The sequence below is a fragment of the Microtus ochrogaster genome, chromosome 16, assembly GCF_000317375.1.
Source record: "Microtus ochrogaster isolate Prairie Vole_2 chromosome 16, MicOch1.0, whole genome shotgun sequence".
Classification (NCBI taxonomy): Eukaryota; Metazoa; Chordata; class Mammalia; order Rodentia; family Cricetidae; genus Microtus; species Microtus ochrogaster.
Window position 1 is genome coordinate 21,903,993 of NC_022018.1, and position 7,100 is coordinate 21,911,092.

At 46.8% G+C, this 7,100-nt stretch overlaps 1 protein-coding gene across 5 annotated transcripts in view; it reads left to right on the forward strand.

The window, feature by feature from the left end:
* Positions 1 to 7,100, forward strand: part of Frmd4a (FERM domain containing 4A) — a 592,091-nt gene that overhangs the window by 364,225 nt on the left and 220,766 nt on the right. The gene's annotated exons all lie outside the window — the stretch shown is intronic.

Sequence of the window (7,100 nt, forward strand, 5' to 3'; positions counted from 1 at the left end):
TAATTATGACAAAATTACATCATCATTTTATAAACTAATGAGATAAAACACAGCTGTATGATTACATCATATGTACACCAGGGACCAGTGTTTTAAGGGCTTTATCCCAGGGCATGAAAGAAGATGGAATTATTTTTTTAATTATTTTTTTTTATGTACACTGGTGTTTGACTTGCATGTATATCTGTGTGAGGGTGTCAAATTCCCTGGAACAGGAGTTATAGAGAGTTGTAAGCTGCCATGTGGTTGCTAAGAATTGAACTCAGGTCCTCTGGAAGAGCAGCCAGTGTTTTTAACTACGGAGCCATCTCTCCAGCCCTGAGATGAAATTCTTAATGTTTTATACCAATGACTCATAATTGTCCTTTAGTTGGTTTTGAAATGAGGAGAAGCAAGGACTGGGTATAAAAATAATAATAAAGTTCATTCAAAATCTGCCCCGCCCTTTAATCTGCTCCTGGGAAGGCTTTCTCCCTCCTTACAACCTGGTTGAAATATACAATGAAAACACGCTTGAGTCGTTTGTCAGAATTAGAGAATGGAGAACCGAAGGCCAGCCCCCAAAAGGTGCAGGTTGGGAAGCATGTGAGAACACAGCAACAGATGCATGGAACATCTTCCAAAGCCAGCCCCTGCTTCCCATCCAGGCTCCAGCCCATGCTTTGCAATGCATAGAGGAGAAATCTGTGACCACACCTACCATGTCTGATAGCATGTTCAAGTACATAGCAGATGGTAATACAGCACGGAAAATAAGAGCTCTGAGTCTCTAAAGGGTAAATAAAGGCATGTCATGCATGATGCTTCATCTTTTGAAGCTTGCAGCTGCATCTGTAGAAGAGGAATAAAATAGCCACCAGTTTAGAGGAATCTAGTGATTATCAACAGATCTTTGCAGTGTTCCTAGCACATTCTGAGTACAGTAGTAACATCAATGTTACTTTCAGTGGCAGGGGCCATGTGCAATGACAAGCATGTGGGAGTCGACAGAACAATTGTGGAGAGTTGATTCTCACCTTCCACCCTTGTTTTGAAGTAGAATCTCTTTTCCTGTTTCTTGCTGTTGTGCTGAGTTCTCCAGGATGTCCCAGTCTGTGAATTCTCTCATCTCTGCTTCTCATCTTGCTGTGGGAGGGCTGGGATGACAGGCACATGTTGTGACACGTGCCTTTTTACATGCGTTCCAGTAGTCTGAACTTAGTCATCAGGTTTGCGTGGTGTTCTAATCAGTGTTCTGTTGCCGTGAAGAGACACCATGACCAAGATAGCTAGCTCTTATGAAAGAAAGCATTTAAGCAGGGTCTTGCTTAGAGCTTCAGAGCCTTAGTTCATTATCATCATGGCAGGGAACATGGTGGTACACTTGACAGTAGAGCAATAACTGATAGCTAATCTGCAGGCCAAGAGAAAGCCCTGGCGTGGGCATTTTGAAACCTCAGAGTCCTCCCCCAGTGGCACACTTCCTCCAACAAGGTCACACCCACTCCCACAAGCCACTCCTCCTAATTCTTCTCAAATGGTGCCACTCCTGATAACTAAGCATTCCAATATTTGAGCCAATGGGGGCCATTTCTATTCAAACCACCACATATGGAAAACACTTTTATTCAATGCACCTCTTTCACTCCCACCCCCTGCTTGCTTGCTTGCTTGCTTGCTTGCTTCCTTCCTTCCTTCCTTCCTTCCTTCCTTCCTTCCTTCCTTCCTTCCTTCCTGTCTTTCTCACTCTCTTTGAGATAGGATTTTATTTCATAGGCTAGGCTAGCTTTGTGTTGCTGCAGGCCTCCTTCACCAGCCTCCCAAGAGCTGACGGAGGGACAGAAGAGGGAGGGCAATGAGCCACCATGGCTCCTGGATATCTTCTGCTGTCCTACAGACCTAGTTAGAGTCCACGTCTAGAAGGACACCTCATCACCGAGCTCCTCTCTGACAGAATTATGAATGCATGATTTGGAAAATACTAATATGTGTCCATGTTAGGCCAGACACACATCTTATTGGCAGATCTATTTGTTTGAGACAAGGTTAACTTACTAGGTAGCTAAGCTGGCCTTGAACTTATGATTACTTGCCCTCCCAAGTACTGAGATTATAGGCATGTACCACCATACCCAGCTAAGACAAGAAATCTTTATGATTTATCTGAACACATGAAGTACAAGCTAAGCCCCAAAGCAAAGAGCTAGATAGCCAAAGTTTATATATTGCCTGGAAAGAAAGTCAAGATTCCAGAAGAAGATGGCATGGGTTATACGAGGGGGAGGAGTGAAGGCTGTTCAGTTATGAAGCTAAATTTTCAGTCTCAGTTACTTGTGGGTTATCAGGAGAGACCTCTGAGCTCTTTTGTACTATGGTTTCCTAGTCAAGACGAGTCCTCTGGCATCTGCTGCCTCCCTAACTAAGGTGCACAGGTACAAATTTCATTCACACAGGAGCAGGTGATGTTTGAGATTGGGCTGGGTTTCTCTGAATTGCCATTTCAAAATACACCAAAGAAATAAGTCTCAAACGGGACATACTCTGGGGTCCTGCATGTGCTGAGAGAAGTAAATGAGGTGTGTTTGTGAAGAGTTCCAGAAGAGGGCCACACTCTGTGTGTGGAACCCAGACCTGGATGCTAACAAGGATCTAGCCACACAGTAAGTGGAGTAGGCCCAGATGGCATTAGGAACAGGGAACATAAAAGAGAAGGGAAGAGTTCCTAGGGCAGAAATGAGACAGGAAGAATAAATGTGACAGACGGGATGAGGAAGAGCCATGAGCAGCCACCACAGCCTCTAAGCGGGGCAGTGACAGGACCCAAGTAGCTTCTAAAGTCTTCACTGCTGGGCAACAAGGGCATGAATGAGCACTTGGCCTGTGTGGGAACCTGGAGGGGGGGTTATGAAGTTGTGGAATAGAGGGGTGGCTGGGATCTTTGTGAGACCAAACGACCAAAAGTAAGGCGATGTATCAGAAGGTCCCCAGTCACCTGAACCGGAATAGTCTTTATCATTAAGAAGCTGGAAAGATGCAGAGAAGTTACAGGGTTCAACCTGACTTTTGGAAGAACTGCTCCCACTTTTGTGGATGATGCTTGCGAAGCAGGAAACAGGAACCTGTTTACATCTGAAGACAGTGGTTACTCATTGTACACCAATCACCACTGGAGAAAGACAATGGTCTACCCTCTCCAAGATATATATATTCTCTCTCTCTCTCTCTCTCTCTCTCTCTCTCTCTCTCTCTCTGCCTTGTGTGTGTGACTGCAAGGGTCAAAGTTCACCTTCAGGTGCCTTCTTCAATCATTATTCACCATATTTTACAACACTGCATACCCCACCTTTTTTAAACATATTTTTTACATACTGGGGATGCAAACTCAGGGCCTCCTGCTTGCATGGCCAGCACTTTGCCAGCTGAACCCTCTCCCCAGTCCCTTCTCTAGGAACTTCTGAGAGACATTTTTTACTTCAGGCTGGGTGATTCATGAACGTAAGGAAAGAAGGAACGCACGGGAACACTCTGTCCCTGCTCCTGCCTTGTGGGTGACTGATGTTTTGGTACCCTAGCAAACCTGGAAGGACGATTTGCCAATAGGACAGTCCACGGCATTGGAAACTCCAGCTGCCAATGGGACAAAGTGGCAGGGTCTCCTCTATGAATGGCAACAAAGTGTGTAAGAGAAGTGCTACAGGCTTGAACATCAGCTCAGTTTTGCAGTCAAAACATGTTGGAATTGGAAATAAACTGCTTGCTTGCAACTCAGTATTCACCCTAGCGTGTGTGGGATCTTGAGTTCAGTTCCCAGCACAAAAAAAAAAAAAAAAAAAAAAAAAAAAAAAAAAAAATGGGGCATGGGGCAAAGAAGAAATAAAACTGCCTCTAACAGTCCCAGGAAGAGAGGAGATGGTGTCAGGCACTTGTAAAAGAGTTGGACCTTGTGTTAGGACAATCCCTGAGGTCACCAAAAGTCCTGAAACAAAATATGATTCAAATCCAGTTTCCCATCCCTTAGATTTAGATTCTCATGTCAAGACCCCTGGGCTCCTGATCCCATCAGCCTGAAATGAGACTGCTGGCCCTTAATGTGGATCCTTACTCCCCCGCCTGCCAACAGTACTTGAGAAGGGTTTTCTTCTGTTGAGTGGGAGACCTCTTGAAAGTGTCAGAAATTCTCGCCAGTAATCCTAAAAGGAGACCGTGGATGTAGTGTGGGAGAGACAAGAGGATGTGAGCTGGGTGTGGGGCCCAGTGGTGGAGCTTTTGCCTCGGTGGACATGCCTAGGTTCCACCCTCTACACAGATGCAAGGATTTGTTCTCTTGGTAAAAGTTCATGAGTCTTCAGTGCCTGGGGCAGCCTGGTGATAATGGTGCAGGCAATGGGGTGGAATGAAATCTCCCCTCTGGCCTGGAGGGTAAATGGACGTATCCTGAGAACCAAAGAAGTGGGTAGGTTCTGAACAAAGATTGAAACAAGCAGTGTTTTTGCTAAGTGGGTGCTTGTGCCCGGTTCTTTTATTTTATCAACTGTGTTTTGACAGTTAGTGGGGGGAAAAATGTGTCTCAAGCAATTTGAACTCGTCAGGCAGTAAACATTTAGACAGACAATGTGAATTGAGTTATTGTTCTTGGGAGTTTCTTTTCTTTCCTTTTTTTGAAAGGGAGCCGAGTAGGCTCCTTTGCCTCCCCCAGGTCTCTGGAAATGGAAGTCTCCCTCTCCTAGGGACAGAGCGAATCCTTAACAATAGCCCTATGACTAGGTTATCTTATAGCCACCTCCATTCCCCAAGAGTTAAGGAGAGATTAACATTTAAGACAATTGGACTAGATCGAGGGGGGAGAGCTACGCCTCCAGCCATTGGATCTGTGGTCTCTGACTCGCAGGGTAGGAGAGGGTCTCGCGTTTGGGGTGGGTCTGGGTGGGTTTGGGTGTCTTGTAAAGAAGTGGGGGTCCTCCAGCTCACAATCACCCTCCTCAGCATATCCGCGCTCGCTTCTGATGCGCGCAACCTCTCTGGTCTACGAGCTAACTTTGCATCGCTTGCGGGTGCGGCTAGGAGCAGTGGGAAAGAAGCCAGAGGCAGTTCAGCGGGTGACTTGGGGTGTCCTTGGCTGGCCCGGGCCCCGGGGAAGCAGAAGATCTCATTGTCCTGGGATCCGGTGGCGAAAGGAGGCCCCGCCAGCGGGCGCGCGCTCAGTCCCTGCTTTGCAAAGGATTGAACGGCCACCCCAGCAGACTCCAGTGCCGGGCACCATGCGGCGGACCGGGCGCCGCGGGCCGCGGGTCCCCGCGCGGGAGAGGGGCGGGCTGGTGGCCGTGCGCCCTGTGTCCATGTTAGGCCAGACACACATCTTATTGGCAGATCTATTTGTTTGAGACAGGTTAACTTACTAGGTAGCTAAGCTGGCCTTGAACTTATGATTACTTGCCCTCCCAAGTACTGAGATTATAGGCATGTACCACCATACCCCGCTAAGACAAGAAATCTTTATGAAGTACAAGCTAAGCCCCAAAGGAAAGAGCTAGATAGCCAAAGTTTATATATTGCCTGGAAAGAAAGTCAAGATTCCAGAAGATGGCATGGGTTATACGAGGGGGAGGAGTGAAGGCTGTTCAGTTATGAAGCTAAATTTTCAGTCTCAGTTACTTGTGGGTTATCAGGAGAGACCTCTGAGCTCTTTTGTACTATGGTTTCCTAGTCAAGACGAGTCCTCTGGCATCTGCTGCCTCCCTAACTAAGGTGCACAGGTACAAATTTCATTCACACAGGAGCAGGTGATGTTTGAGATTGGGCTGGGTTTCTCTGAATTGCCATTTCAAAATACACCAAAGAAATAAGTCTCAAACGGGACATACTCTGGGGTCCTGCATGTGCTGAGAGAAGTAAATGAGGTGTGTTTGTGAAGAGTTCCAGAAGAGGGCCACACTCTGTGTGTGGAACCCAGACCTGGATGCTAACAAGGATCTAGCCACACAGTAAGTGGAGTAGGCCCAGATGGCATTAGGAACAGGGAACATAAAAGAGAAGGGAAGAGTTCCTAGGGCAGAAATGAGACAGGAAGAATAAATGTGACAGACGGGATGAGGAAGAGCCATGAGCAGCCACCACAGCCTCTAAGCGGGGCAGTGACAGGACCCAAGTAGCTTCTAAAGTCTTCACTGCTGGGCAACAAGGGCATGAATGAGCACTTGGCCTGTGTGGGAACCTGGAGGGGGGGTTATGAAGTTGTGGAATAGAGGGGTGGCTGGGATCTTTGTGAGACCAAACGACCAAAAGTAAGGCGATGTATCAGAAGGTCCCCAGTCACCTGAACCGGAATAGTCTTTATCATTAAGAAGCTGGAAAGATGCAGAGAAGTTACAGGGTTCAACCTGACTTTTGGAAGAACTGCTCCCACTTTTGTGGATGATGCTTGCGAAGCAGGAAACAGGAACCTGTTTACATCTGAAGACAGTGGTTACTCATTGTACACCAATCACCACTGGAGAAAGACAATGGTCTACCCTCTCCAAGATATATATATTCTCTCTCTCTCTCTCTCTCTCTCTCTCTCTCTCTCTCTCTCTCTCTGCCTTGTGTGTGTGACTGCAAGGGTCAAAGTTCACCTTCAGGTGCCTTCTTCAATCATTATTCACCATATTTTACAACACTGCATACCCCACCTTTTTTAAACATATTTTTTACATACTGGGGATGCAAACTCAGGGCCTCCTGCTTGCATGGCCAGCACTTTGCCAGCTGAACCCTCTCCCCAGTCCCTTCTCTAGGAACTTCTGAGAGACATTTTTTACTTCAGGCTGGGTGATTCATGAACGTAAGGAAAGAAGGAACGCACGGGAACACTCTGTCCCTGCTCCTGCCTTGTGGGTGACTGATGTTTTGGTACCCTAGCAAACCTGGAAGGACGATTTGCCAATAGGACAGTCCACGGCATTGGAAACTCCAGCTGCCAATGGGACAAAGTGGCAGGGTCTCCTCTATGAATGGCAACAAAGTGTGTAAGAGAAGTGCTACAGGCTTGAACATCAGCTCAGTTTTGCAGTCAAAACATGTTGGAATTGGAAATAAACTGCTTGCTTGCAACTCAGTATTCACCCTAGCGTGTGTGGGATCTT